This window comes from Gadus morhua, chromosome 3 (assembly GCF_902167405.1).
Source record: "Gadus morhua chromosome 3, gadMor3.0, whole genome shotgun sequence".
Taxonomy (NCBI): domain Eukaryota; kingdom Metazoa; phylum Chordata; class Actinopteri; order Gadiformes; family Gadidae; genus Gadus; species Gadus morhua.
In genome coordinates this window covers 14,058,299-14,073,862 of record NC_044050.1, presented here as the reverse complement: position 1 = coordinate 14,073,862, position 15,564 = coordinate 14,058,299, and the positions used below count along the sequence as shown (strand labels likewise).

Genomic DNA, 15,564 nt, shown 5'->3' with positions numbered 1-15,564 from the left:
TCTCTCTCAATCTCTCAATCTCTCTCTCTCTCTCTCTCTCTCTCTCTCTCTCTCTGTCTCTCTCTCTCTCTCTCTCTCTCTCTCTCTCTCTCTCTCTCTCTCTCTCTCTCTCTGTCTCTCTCTCTGTCTCTCTCTCTGTCTCTCTCTCTCTCTCTCTCTCTCTCTCTCTCTCTCTCTCTCTCTCTCTCTCTCTCTCTCTCTCTCTCTCTCGCTCTCTCTCTCTCTCTCTCCTCCCCTCTCTCTCTCTCTCTCATTTCCGCCCTCCTTCCATCCGAACTGCTCCGCTCTCCTCTCCTCCCATCTCCTATCCTCTCTCCTCCCTGCCCATATCCCTCCCCTCTCCGATCTCTTCGCCTCCCTCCCTCTCTCCATCACCTCCCCTTCCTCTCCTCTCTCTCCCCTCTCTAACCTCCGCCCCTGCTCTGCTTCTCTCCCCATCTCTCCCGGCCTGTGCTCCGCCTCCACCCCCATCCCGTCTCCTCTCCTCCAGCGCGCCCCCGCCCAACTCCCTAGCCTCTAAAGAATCTCTCTCTGTTCATTCATCATCCCTTCCTCCATTCTCCCACTCCCATCACCCAGTGGCCAAGTGCTGGTCAGCTGTACTAACTCCCATGCACACACTTGTGCACGCGCATGTCCAGCATTTGTGCACGAGCGTTTGCAGGTGGGGAGCCTTGGCATTGGGTGGCCGTTGGGGGACAAGGGCGGAGGCGAAGGAGATCTCAGACGTGTGCATGTTCAGCAGCCAGAGGGAGGGGGGAGGGGGAGGTTGAAGGGATAGGAGGGGGGGGGGGGGGAGACTAGCTATGAAGTGCTCAAATATTGGAAGAAAAAAGTATGGTTCAAATATTGGTTAAATATGATGTGTGGATCTTGAAAGTATGAAGACAACATCAAGGAAAAAATACAAAGGGACTGCATCAATAAACAAACAAATAAAGCAAGGAATGAGGGAGGAGGGAAAGAGTGACAAGACGGATGGATGGATAGAAGTCAGGGTGATGAAGCAGACATGAAGGATGGAGAAGATGAGAAAAAGGAGGAGGGACCATTAGGAAAGAGAGAGAGAGAAAATGAGGCTGCTCTTTTCACCGCGACACTTCATTTAGCAGAAATCAGATCCACATCCATCTTCCCTTCTATTGGACTCTCCCATACGCCTGGAAATGGCGCATGGACATACACCAACACACTCGCACGCCAACAAACACCAACCCTGGCACACTCAGATTGAACATTTAAGTTGAGAAACTAAATATTAAAAATCTATATATATTTGGCACCATGAGATTGAATGGAGGTAATTATAGAGCGCAGTGGCTGTAGCCCAGATACACACACACACACACACACACACACACACACACACACACACACACACACACACACACACACACACACACACACACACACACACACACACACACACACACACACACACACACACACACACAGAGACTAACGAACATACAAAGGCAGACTCACATACAGGGATGCACACGAGTCGACCTCTCACACACACACAGAGGCAAGCGCACAGCCAAACACAAACACAAGCACGATGTCTCTGTGTCAACAGGCTGGTAGCTTTGCTTCCATTAGCTAATAGTGGACCTAATCGTGCTGTTCCGGCACTTCCCTCTCTCTCTGATGAGCCATTAGCAATACCCAGAACCATATACGCACAGACGCACACACACACAAAGATACATTTGTTTTAAACGCCCCACACACATACACATGCATACACACACATACACACCAGTATTACACACACAAACGCACCAGACACACACACAGGTCACATCATCATCTATACAGAAACACATACTCACACACACACAAACTTCCAGAACCTCCGCCCCCCTCTCCTGGTCTCTTCCTGACCCTGTCACTCAGAGAATGCTGTTCTGTGATTGGGTCAGCACTCCCGCTTACACTAATTGCCTATTTGGCACAACTGAGGGCTCATTTATTTGAAAGGAGGGATAATGAGTCTGTCAGTGGGGGAAAGCAGGGACAAGCAGAATAGATGGAGAGGACCTGTGTGTGTGTGTGTGTGTGTGTGTGTGTGTGTGTGTGTGTGTGTGTGTGTATGTGTGTGTGGTTTGTGTGTGTGTGTCGGTGTGTCTGTGTGTTTTACCGTGTGTCTGTGTGCAGCTGTCAGCATGCAGTTGTTTATGCTAGTGTGTGTGGTGTTTGTGTGTGTGTGTTTGTGTGTCTGTGGGTGTGTGTGTGTGTGTGTGTGTGTGTGTGTGTGTGTGTGTGTGTGTGTGTGTGTGTGTGTGTGTGTGTGTGTGTATGTGTATGTGTGTCTGTGTGTGTATGTGTGTGTGTGTGTGTGTGTGTGTGTGTGTGTGTGTGCGTGTGTGTGTGTGTGTGTGTGTGTGTGTGTGTGTCTGTGTGTGTGTGTGTGTGCACCACATGTTGTATGTGGGTAACATGTGTGTGCTTAGCGTGTCGTACAGATTGTGTCGGTTCAAAGATCCATTGAAACATGGCCACATACAGTATAGAAGGTTTAGCGTTTCCATGACGATTTGGAGCCGAATCTCATTATAGATTCCATCAGCGAAAAACCATGGAACCAGGAATCTGTAGTGAGAACTGCACTCATCACCAACCGTCTCATGGAGGTAAAGCCCTCATCCGAACACACCATTACCCAATCAGACAATCCACCCGTCTGAGCATAGCCAGGGAATGCACTCTGCAAAGGGGGTACTGTGCATAACATGGAGATGGCGTGCAACTGAGTGTGTATTCCTAATGGAGCAGAACTCCTCCAACTACACACAAGGACTAGGGCCTATCCTGCCCTATCATGCAAAATACCTTACCTTGCCAAGTGTTGGACTGAAAACAATGACTCTATAGTTGTATTGATGCCCTTCCAAGTTTTCTTTAGGTAGATCATTGGAAATATGGTTGTTTGTCTTTGCATCAAGTTATTTAATGAACACATTCATCCTGGGTTGACCCTTATTTGGAAGATGAAAACTGTTTTGCCTTTGCTAGTCTACAGAATAATTAGGGCTCATGCCAGGACAAAAGGCCGTTACTTCCATTTGATTCAACTTATTTTAACAGTTTTTTGTAAGCCCAAGGTAGGCTCACAATTAAAATAAATGCTTTGTTCCTAGTGCGTGACCAATGCATGCCCACACATGAAAGAGTATATTTAGTTCTTTATTTATATGATTGTACATCTTTTGTTTATATTGTTACTGGCTGTGTCTTTAGTACATGACTATAAAGTTCTGCTTATGTGAAGTATATAACTGTTTATAACAATTATATGGTTGTGATTGGCAAAATACGCAACCAATGAGGCGTTGTTGTTTTGTTCTCTGGCGTATTTTACAACAATGCGTGTTTGTGCACCGACCCCATGGCTACGCCCTTAATGAGCACCATGTTTGTGTGTGTGTGGCAGGATGTTTGTTTATGTATACAGCATAAACAGGATGTTTGCATTGAAGTACGAATGTAGTGCATGTATAAATAAAGTGTGTGTGCATCAACAGTTTGAATGTGGACTGTTCCAGTGTTGAACATATTCCCAGAACAATTCTGCCTTTTGAAACAGAAACTTGTCATGCTCGGCTGTATTGCTTCCGGCCATGAATCCTTTTGAGGTGACCAAGTGAAGCCAAGTGTGGACTTGGCATTGTTCATCGGTCAAGTGTTTTTCCTTCCTCCCCTCCCCCCCCCCCCCCCCCCCTCCTGCAGATAGCTGATGGTACGGTCCGCTGGTTCAGAACCACAACTATGGGGCTATGGATTCTACACAGCTGCTCTCTGCCACATCTGATGTGTGTGACTGTGTCTGTATGTGTATGTGCATGTAATTCTATATGGTTAAGTGAGTTTGTGTGTGCGTGCGTGTGTGTGTGTGTGTGTGTGTGTGTGTGTGTGTGTGTGTGTGTGTGTGTGTGTGTGTGTGTGTGTGTGTGTGTGTGTGTGTGTGTGTGTGTGTGTGTGTGTGTGTGTGTGTGTGTGTGTGTGAGCGGGGGCGTATGGGCCCAGCGTGACTGAGATAATAAGCTCTAGCTTTGTCTGATTTAGGAAAAAAATACCCAGTGTGTCCCCAGCTAATTATCCAAATCTCAGTGAGTCCAACACTTTCATCTCTGCCCCCCTCTACTACTCTCTCTCTCTGTCTCCGTCTCTCTCTCTGTGTCTCTCTCTCTAGAACACATCAGTGACTCTCTCTATCCATATCCCCCTCCAGTCATATATCACTGTCCTCGCTCTACCTCCCTCGCTTATCACCAGATTCCCTTCTACCTCTGTTTCTCCCTATATATTTCACTGTCTGCATCCCTCTTTCCCTCAATGTATTCTCCCTTTATCTCGATCTCCACACTTATGTACCCCCTCCGACACACTGGTGATCCTAAACTCCAAGTTTCTTCTGTTACTTTTCACATTTTTTTTGCCTCTTTCTCTCTCCTTACTTCCCTCTGCCTACCCCCTCCTCTTTCTTCCACTTTGTGCGAGTCCTGCCCCACACCAACCTCATTAAATCCTTTCTTCCTTCTTCTTGTCTCCCCTCATCGTCTCACTAACTCTGTCTTCACCTCTTCCCTCGTCCTGCTTTGCAGTTGCTTGCCCTTTTAAGGGTGTCATCCATCCATTATCTCTCTCTCTCCTTTCCTCTCCCCCTCGCGTTCTGCCCTTCTTCTCATCCCAGTCCTCTGTGACATGCAAAAACGTGTTTTCTTTCATCCTGCTCTCCTCCACTTCTCTCCTCGCCTCTCCTTCTTCTTCTGAATGCCTCTCTGTCTCCTCTCCTCTGTTATCCTCGCCTCTGTTATCCTCTACTCTGCTATGCTCACCTCTCCTGCCTCTTCCAAGTGTCTCTCAGTCTTTATTCTCGTCTCATGTCTCTTCTCCTCTCCACCTCCTCTCTCCTCTCCTCTAAGAGCCTCTCGACATATCAAGCAAGGCCACAGACAACATTTGTCGGCCCCCGAATCCTTCCAACCTATGCCCCAATAATGATGAAGGGCATTCACATTCACCAGAACCGTGTTTACAGCCATCGTCTGCCCCTGAACCTCTTTTCCCTGGCATGATGCGAGTTCTGGTTGAAAGAACGAAGAGCAAAAGAGTTTGAGAGTTTTGAATTGTGGTGCTCACAGAGGCCATCTATTTAACACTCTCCCCTCTCCTCTCCTCTCCTCTCCTCTCCTCTCCTCTCCTCTCCTCTCCTCTCCTCTACTCCCCTTCCCTTCCCTCCCCTCACCTCTCCTCTCTACGTCTCCCCTCGTCTCTCCTCCGATCTCCTCCACTCTATTCCCCTTCCCTTCCCTCATCTCTCCTCTCTACCTCTCCCCTCCCCTCAACCTTTCTTCTACACTCCTCTCCTGTTCTCTCGTGGTGTGGTTTCGGTTGTGCTCCCAGAGGCCTCTATTAGAGAAGAGGAGGAACAAAGACTCTCCTTCTGATCATCCAACATTACAGTTTGGAGACCAGAACAAAGGCGAACCCTCCAGACACACACACACACACACACGACCATAGATAAGCACACACAAACACACACAGACACACACACACACACACACACACACACACACAGACACACACACACACACACACATACACACACACACACACACACACACACACACACACACACACACACACGCACACGCACACACACACACACACACTTGCAGGTTTTCATGATTTGGACGTGGTGGCGGGGTGATGGAACGGGACGACTTTATAGGTCAAACAGATAAGCGCATCGTTTGTATGCCCCGTGTTTACCGCCCTGACCGAAGGCATCCACATCGTCATCGGTCACTGGTTATTACGGAATACTAAAGTAGGTAATGCTTCACATGCACATCGATTATAGAAGGGAACAGCGAACAACTGTGAACTTTACCACAAGTCCGAATGAGCACACACACATGCACACACCCATGCACACATGCGCACACACACACAAACACACATTTACACACACACACACACACACACACACACACACACACACACACACACACACACACACACACACACACACACACACACACACACACACACACACACACACACACACACACACACGTACATTATAAACAACGCACACACAACATCTTGACTCTTTGGAATCTAAACTTCTGCTGCTGAGATAACAACAATGGTTCTAATGGTTTTCATACATATTTATATTTATATTAACATGGTTGTGTGATCATGAATACCAAAAGAAAAAGTGTGTGTGTGTGCGTGTGCATGTGTGCATGTGCACTAGCTTCCATTTAGCCACTGGAGGTTTGGTTGGGCACTGCTGACAAACATTCATCATTAGCAATGCCAGGAGATATAGGTTATAACTGAAATGTAATTAACTCACTTTAAGCAATGAACTCTGGTTGAACTTTCCATAAGAAAAATAAAACTAGATTCAAGATACTGTCATTACATGCGATGTGATCGCAAAAATGTTGACTTGCCATCTAACCCGTGAACAAACATTGAAATTACTTTAAAAAAACACATACGTCATTAAAAAAATATCAGGCAGTTAACATTCCCAATATCCTTTGAATGATACAAACCTTTTTGTTGGTCTTTTACCATTTATCTTTTATTTTTATTTTAACTCTCATGAAACATCAGTCGACCTGAAAGATCTCAAAGATATGATTGTTGTGACGCTTCATCCACCAAAAGAAGTTGATCTACTATCTACGGCACAGGAAACAGGAAGGACTTACAAAAAGAAAAACATGGCCCTCTGGGTTTAAAACCATGCCCCTCTGGGTTTTCAGAAGAAGGTATAAGCGAGAGAGAGAAAGGACGGGGGTAAAGTTTGACTGGTGGTGAGAAAGAGAGAGGGGGAAAGAGATAGAGAGACTAGGGGGGAGGGGGGGAGAGAAAGACATTGAGTGGTAAAAGGGGGGAGAGCATGAGACCAAACACAAAAGGATATAGTGCAATCCGAGAGCAAGAGTAGACAGCCGCCTCTGGGGTCGTCTGATATCAGGCCGCAGGTTACACCAAATATCAAAGGATATATCAGGAACTACAATGTAACTCTCCCGGCCACACCTACACCCCTTATTCCACCAATCAGCCTTGACTTCCTGATATATCTCCTTTAAGATTCTACAGAATACTTTCTCTCACGTCATTTTGTCCCTTCAGAGGGAGACCCAACATCTGTTTTTCGATCCACCATTTTGTCCTTCATGTTGCACGTCGCCACTTTTTCAGGTTAAAGTTCTGTTTCACCATCTATTCTTTCACAGGAAATGCATTATACTCAGCAGTAGACACTGCTTTCTGCCTTCACTTTCCCTTTTATGCAGAGTAACGTTTGAATGTGATTTAGTCTAGCAGTGCAAACAGTCACCGGGCCTTGTTAATGGACTGAAAGACAGCGTAAGTTGCAATGAGAAGCTAGGTGAGGGGCTGGGGAAAAAGAGCAAGCAAGTTTTTGGCTGGGTATAGCAAGAGGAAGCAGGTGACTTGCTAGGGTGCATAGAGGCAGCAGGTAATTGGGTGGGGTGGATATTGGAAGCAGGTGATTGGTTGGGGGGGAGGAAGAGAAAGCAAGTTATTGGCTGGGTATAGTAAGAAGAAGCAGGTGACTGCTAGGATGGATATTGCAGCAGGTGATTGGTTGGGGTGGAAAGCATAAGCAGGTGATTGGCTGGGGAGGGTGAAGCAGATAATTGGACAGCAGGCTAGCGAGACAGATGTTGAAGCAGCGGGGTTACTGCTGGGGAGAAATAATCACAGAGGCCAAGGACATGTTAAACAAACAGGCGTTTCTGCTTCTTCCCAGGCAACGGTTTAATGTCGTTCATTTTAACGGATGGGTTGTTGCCTTAAGCAAATTGCTATTTAATGCGCGCCACGGTTAACGCTGGTATAGACACCTGTGTCTACCACGTGCGTGCTGAGAGCCGAGTGTAACATACGTGCACCGCAAATGGACCTAATCAGGATCTCCTTCCCGCGCCTCCATTTACACCCCGTCTTCCATCTTGGCTGACACTTTGTTGGTACCGTGTCAAACACACACACACACACACACACACACACACACACACACACACACACACACACACACACACACACACACACACACACAAGCAAACAAACACACACACAAACTACACACACATACACAAATACTAAAGCTAACCTCTGGTTCTCTTTACCCCCCAATGAGGTGATGAGGTCCATTTATCTTCCCACAGATGGAGAGGCCCAGAGCGTACATCTACATGAACACACACGCACAGTCACACACACACACACACTGTGGTGGCCCAGCCGCTGAGCAGTGCCCCACATGGCCACGGGGTGGCCACAAAGGCAGGCAAAGGCAGCCAAGGGGTGTGGTTCTGGATGGGAGGTACTACTCAGCTTACCCTGCACAGGTGCGCTGAGTTAGCCCTGCAATCAGAGGGCCTTTTTAACTCCACCAGAACAGGCTGAAGACAGACTGGCTGGAGGAGCGTGTGGAGACCAGAGACACGTTAGGCCAGTCTCGTGGTAAGAGGCCTGTGGCCAACCCTCTTGATCACTCCAAAACTAATCAATGAAGTTACGTTCAAGTGGAACGAAGAGCTGTTTTGTCGGTGTGTGTGAATTGTGTCATGCTGTAACCCGACCGAAGGCCGGCAGCTGAAGAGGAACCCCAACGACTTGAAGAGGAAACCCAAGCCGAGCTAGGGCGAAGAGGTCAGTGGCAGGGACCACAGACCCCACTAACCTCGGACTATCTTTCTCTCTCTCTCTCTGGCCCCACCCCAGGAAGAGCCAGAAAGGGCACCCTGACGACAGCCGCCAACCCGGTGAAGATTTGAGTTGCCTTTTGCCCCCTCCCTTTTCCCCCTGCACCTTTTTATAAATAAATGACTTAAGTTGATTTCACCGCAACCCCCGCTTCCGCCTGTTCTATTCTGATTGGTGATCCCACTATTGTACCTCAGAGACCAGGCGCACACACACACACACACACACACACACACACACACACACACACACACACACACACACACACACACACACACAGAAAGCAAACTCCCTGGACACCCTCAGGCACGATTTATGGGACTTCGGCAGGGTGCGTGCGTGTGTGGCTGTGTGGCTGTGTGTGTTTGTGTGTGCGTGTTTGAGAGTTTATCTATACAGGGGTCACCTAGAGAGCGAGAGAGACAGACTCAGAGAGAGGACCACACATAGAAGTAGCACTGCTCGTCGTACTGACCAATGTAACGTTTTCACTTTGGCAGCCATTGCAAGTCATGGATGTATGGAAAAGCATGTGTTTAGGTACACCTGAAAGACACCTGATGTACATATTCATTAAGTAGTAACACAATTGTTATGCGCATTACATAGGTACTTTTAATGAATATTTTACATATTTATTACATTAATAAATATAAATGAACACACAATGCCTTTGTCCCCTTCTCATAGTGCCTTCTTGAGAAGGATTTTGTGTAATAATACAAACTTTAGAGTGTTTCCCTTCTGGGATGAATAAACTAAGATCTTTGTGGTAATATAAAATCAATATGATACCCCAGCCCGATCCCTGGGCTGGTGTATCTCCAGCATGGCGTCCCGTTCAGCTAATGTTCCGCGCTTCACTCCTCCCTAAAGCTACGTCTTTATGAAACCACACGCGTGTCTGATTAGCTTTTATAGTGGATGCTGAAAGCCCCCAGAATCAGCTTCCATCCACACTATTTAGTTATGGAGAGGACATGAATGTAGCACCGCGGGGATGAGCCCCTTCCTATCCCTAGGAAGGATAATATTTGTATTAAAGTTTGTGCACATAAGGTGGACGTTAGTATTCAGTCGGGCCCAGTGTTTTTATCATGGAACAAGAGGAGAGCAGAACTGTACTATACACCCTTGATTGCACAGATAGTTTGCACAGACAGAGATATGGCAGCAAAGTGAAGTTGTTAATCATGTCTCTCAAATAGTTCCCAGTCAGCGTTATAACGGTGTAATCATATTTCATTTCAAAAGCACACAGCTGGAGTTCTGCACGAAGGTGGTGAGTCGGACTACTAATGATGAATACATCTGCAGACAACAGAAACGAAGGAGACGAGAGGAAGAGGATGAGAAGGAGAAATATGCTTCAACATGAGGAGAATTAAGACGCGAGACAGGAGATGTATAGATGGAAGGTAAGAGAGTCACGCAGTCTCCTGGGTGAATCATTAGGCTGATGCCAATTAGCAAGGACGTTTCCAGATGTATCTCTAATCAGACTGGGAGGTTCGGAATCAAAGGGAGCTGGAGAGACACAGGGAAGCTGAGAGAACGAGGGAGGTAGGGGAGGTCAGAAAAGGAAGTTTTAATAATATTAACCAACAAACCACGTCATAGGTTGGATTACTGCTGCGGAAATGCGTGTTGGCTTGTGTTGCAGAGGAAGGAACCTATGATTTCAGAGCAATATTCGACTCGTTCAGGGATTGGGAATTGCTGAACAACAAGGCTATACAGAACAACAGGTAGTGAGTAAGAGCACTACAGGGAGTGAGTCATATAACTACAGGAGTCCAGTGTAGATGAGGCCTCTTGAATGTAGGCTTTTTCTACCTTAGCGATTAAAAGGTCCCTTCTAGTTGAGGAAAAAGTATTTAAAAGCACACTTTCACTCACATTACAGTTGACACTTACCTCAGTGTGAACTGATCTACCCTTTAATGAAAGCTAGGTGGTGTTCTCTCCATAAACATACAGTAATCTGAACTTTACATCAAGCTTTGGTCGGCTGCAAGTTGTGCAGTGATCAACCCCAATGTCCTTTTGTCATTGACTTTACAGGGCAATGAAATGTTATTTCCAATAATTTTTAAGTGGCCTTTAAATTCAAGAAATGCATGCACATTGGCAGGGAGCAAATTACTAGTAACTCCGAGGAAACTATGTGTGATAAACCTTGCAGTCGAAACACTGTCTTTGACATTGATTAGCAGTACAGAGAACCGTACCAGAGAATAAAAAGATAATTGAAACCACATATTTTACACTACAGAAAGTGGACTCACAAAAACTTGAACAGCCTTTTGCCAGTGAATTATATCTCCAATCTTCTGGCATATCCAAAATGATAAATTCCTGTTCTCGCTTTGAAAGTTTAAAACCCAATTATTAATTCAGAGTGCTACAAATTGAGCAAACGAAAATCGGAGGTCCTCACATAATTAAAACAATGCGCGTGTTGGAATTGGTTTACTTTGTTTCTCAATTGAATCACAGAGAAAACTGACAGTGTAATGGGAGGTGTGATTAAATAGGTGTGTATTTGTAAGCTTCTTTTACGCTTTTATTATGGGTTAATGTGGCAAGGTCACACGATGACCTCACATGCCCTCCTGGAGTTGCAGGTGCTCCAGTCCAAACGCTGCAGACAGATGCTCAGCTATGTTTGTGTTTAAATGAGGGCTGTCAAACGATAAGTGTCTCTCGATTAATCGCATAGTATTTGGGTATATCACGATTAATCACATTTTTTTATTCTATTTTAATTCCACTCCAATTGAAGTTAAATGAGATTATCAAATGGAATGACACATTATCATTCATAACAAATTAATTGAATAAGCAAAAACTACTCCAAGTGATCTTGAGGGACTATTTTATGACATTGGAAAAAAAGAGAACGTGCGTTAATGTGTTTTTATTAATCTAATTAGAATAACATTGCGTTACGTGTTATTATCGCGCTAATTTTAACAGCCCTAGTTTAAATCCAGTGATTGATTATCAGGTTACATATTTATCAAGGGTGATAGACATGTATCAGGCTTGGTGATACAGGGAAATCGGCCTCCCTTGTTCCCCACCAGAGAAGCAGATCTGTACACTCATGTTTCAGACAGCCATGCAAAATGGCGACGACTCTGAACAGTGCAATATATACAGGGCACAGGTGACACGAACGCTTTCTCCAGCCGTGATTGGACTTAGTAGTGGGTTTGGAGCAATTTGGACTGGAGATGACTTTCAGAGAGGACAGGACGAGGAGGAGCATGAGCGGGGACCCCGTGGGCTAAGCTAAGGCAACGAGCGCGCTTAGCTTCACAAACATTTCTGTGACCTTCCGAATCGATTGTGTATGAAAGCAGAGCGGCGTGTAAAGAAAAGAAAGCGCCGTAGGGGATAATACCCTCTCTCTCTGCCGGAACCTTCCGGAACCTTTGGAACCGAAGTGACTGAAGCGAGGAGAAAAGAGAAGGGGAGGGACTTGAGGGCAATGGTTTGAGGACAAAACGAGGATAAAAGACCAGCGGGCGACAACTGGCGGCAAAGGCCGTTGGACAAAAAAGAGAGAAGTGATGTCCTGTGTGGATGCCCCCTTCCCCCCCGCCCCCCCCGTTCCTCCCACCTCCTACTCCCCCCCTTTCCTCGAAGATAAGACCTTCTGGCTGCCGAAACAAAACTGGACCCCAGAGAAACTGTTGAAAAGGCTGGAAAAAGGCATGGTGGCTTGGTCAAAACTGAACAGCCAGAGAGAGAGAGAGATAGAGAGGGAGGGAGGGAGGGAGAGAGAGAGAGAGAGAGAGAGAGAGAGAGAGAGAGAGAGAGAGAGAGAGAGAGAGAGAGAGAGAGAGAGAGAGAGAGAGAGAGAGAGAGAGAGAGGGGAATAAAAGGTGGATGCCCAGGGGGCATTGGGAGGGATAACAAAATAAATGATTCAAAATGGATTATTGAAAAAGAAAAGTAAATCAAGAGGGAGAGAGAGAAGGAGAGAGAGACAGAGAGTCAGAGAGTGAGAGAGAGAGAGAGGCTGATAAAAGATGATAAGACAGATGATGAAAAGCAGCATGGCAGACAGATAGATTTTGAAGATTATTATGATTTGATTCCATCCCATCTCTCTTATCCACCTCAGTTATGAAACACGCGCTGTGTTCACTTTCATTTGGGTAAAAGGCCTTACTGAATTCATGCCATTATCTGTTACTTAGTATAATCTAATGCATGGTTTCTCAAAAAAAATCTCTCCCTCTCTCTCTCTCTCTCTCTCTCTCTCTCTCTCTCTCTCTCTCTCTCTCTCTCTCTCTCTCTCTCTCTCTCTCTCTCTCTCTCTCTCTCTCTCTCTCTCTCTCTCTCTCTCTCTCTCTCTTTGCATGTCATGAATATTCATTAATATTTTTTGCACCAAAACCGACTCAGAGGGCATTCATTGCTATTAGTGACCAACGCAAAATCAATGAAAACGATGCACTGACAACTTTAATCAATGTAACACGAGTGTGAGAGGGGTTGTTAGCAGTGACGTGCAGTCAGGGGAGGCAGGTGAGGCAGTGCCTCACCTGTCATCATGAAAAGAAAAAACGAATTATGATCAAATTAAATAATTAAAAAATATTATTTATTGGTATTTGTCTACTGATCTGAGGTCTAAATGTAATTAATGTACGATTCCAATAATTTAAATCATTTTTATCATCAAAATCGCTGAGAGATACGCGAGCTGAGGCCGGCTGAGGCAGCGAGCAGTGCTGCCTCACTGAGAATTGAGAAATCCCTCAGAGCGCATGCGCTCAACCCAGTTTGCTATTTCACCATTGTCATCAATGTAATGTTTGTAGACACTTATATTGTATGATCGCACTTTACTTAAACTACGGTAGTTAATGTATTTGATGTATGTTTTAACATATTTAGTCTTGCAGCAAGACCAAATATGCTGATTTGACATGAAACCACGCTGAAAAAGCATGAAATGAGGCAGCCGTACTGGCTGCCTCATTTCATTCCTCTGCCTCACTGAAGAAGGGAGAACAGGATGCTTCCGGTAACTTCTTTTAAGCAGTCAAGTGCACTACATCAGTTTGTTTATTTAAAAAAAAACATTTCTGACTGCAAACATGGAAGATAATGATTCAATAGCCACGCTCAGAAATTTCTCAAAACTGGACTTTCAATCAAAAAAACAGGTAATAAATGATGGAGGAAGACCCATGCCGGAGCTTAACGGGTTGCTTCAAACAACGGGACACAAAGTAACGCGGCCTTTTCAAACAGAGTGGTACCGCCGAAAAGACTGACTGTCTGGCTGTTATACGAGAAATCGCCTTTTCTACTCTATAACAATTGGGTTCATATATTTGTAAATCTGACTCTGAAAAAGTCAGTGCCACACCAGCCACGGACCTCACCGCACGTCTCTGGTTGTTTGTTTATTTGTATTTTTTTATTGGGGGGGGGGGGGGGGGGGGGGGGGGGGGGGCAGAGGATCAGGGTACGGTCAGGGGGGCGTTTGCTCAAAAAAGGTTGAGAACCACTGATCTAATGTCATGTAATTCCATCTCATATATTTGAATGTACTCCAGTGTAAAGTCCTTTAAGTTTATGTGATGACCTTAACAGGTAGGAATAGGATGTGGGGGGGGGATTAAGTGGAGGATAAGGAGGAAGTCGCTTTGGATGAAAGCGTCTGCTAAAGGCCCTAAATGTGAATGTAAAATGAGAGGTGTTTCGGAGAGATTAGTATGAATTAAATGTGTCAATAGAGAGATGGCGAACAAGATAAGGGAAGATGAGATACAGAGGGCCGACCGACAGCATGACATCACCGGACCCATTCTCTAAAGACCATCAGTCTGGAACCTCAGTCTGGGGGTTCCAGAGGGGCCTTATCTACGGCCGCACACCAAAACGCAGCTGGATGTGATTGGGTAGACCTACAACCAATCAAAGCAGCGGAGCGTGTGACACATCAGCAGCTGCAATCTTGGGCTGCACAGAAAAATGCTTCAACAGCACTCCGATAGGGCGCTCCTATGTAAACCCTATGGGGTTTGATAGGCCAGCCCGTATTAAATAACCGGTTGTGATTGGCCCAACCCAGGCAGAGTCTGCTGGAAGTCTGTCTGAACGGGAGCGGAGCCAGATACATATGCCAGAGCACATAAAACATGAGCTTGCAGAACCGTCTGGTTCCCCAGCTAGCAGACTGATGGAGTGAAGAGGAAACGATGAAGAGGCGGATATAATCAGGGCTGAATTACAGGGGGGGGCCAGAGGGGCTGAGGTCCGTCTAAAATAAAATTCTACTTCTAATCATTATCACTTTTTCTCTTCTTTCCGATGCAATTCTCTACACTCTAACGATGATGCAGGTTGTATAACGTAGAATAAATATAAAATAAATACATTAGGATGCCATATAGAAATATAATTTGAACGGTAACACTATCATCTCAGACTTAAATGACAAATGTTTCAAAATAGTGTTCTTTAAATCCTTCAAAAAAGAAATTCAGAAGGGTAGGAGATTTCTTTTTCCTTTTTGGGGGCTTTGAGGGTTAAAATTGTATTTAAAATTCGGCCTCAAGGGTTTAGGAGGGGGATTTGGAGAGGAGCGATCGATAAGTACCGTAGTATCGGGCCCCTAACAGGATTTACTTTTTCCATCTTATTCAGAGATCCCCCCCTGCTAAAGCCAGGCAGTAGATCAACCAGTGGACCGAGGAGAGGGGAGGGAGTGGTGGAAGGGGTGAAGGAGGGGGCAGGAGAGAGGAGGAGACCGGACAGGAGTCA

At 45.7% G+C, this 15,564-nt stretch overlaps 1 protein-coding gene and 1 long non-coding RNA gene across 2 annotated transcripts in view; one reads left to right on the top strand and one right to left on the bottom strand.

The window, feature by feature from the left end:
• The window catches only part of LOC115541013 (protein phosphatase 1 regulatory subunit 29-like), a 97,756-nt gene that overhangs the window by 78,246 nt on the left and 3,946 nt on the right, over positions 1-15,564 (bottom strand). The gene's annotated exons all lie outside the window — the stretch shown is intronic.
• On the top strand, positions 5,980-8,916 carry LOC115541015 (uncharacterized). Its single transcript, XR_003976252.1, has 2 exons — positions 5,980-6,087; positions 8,277-8,916. It is a non-coding gene; the product is annotated as an uncharacterized LOC115541015 (long non-coding RNA).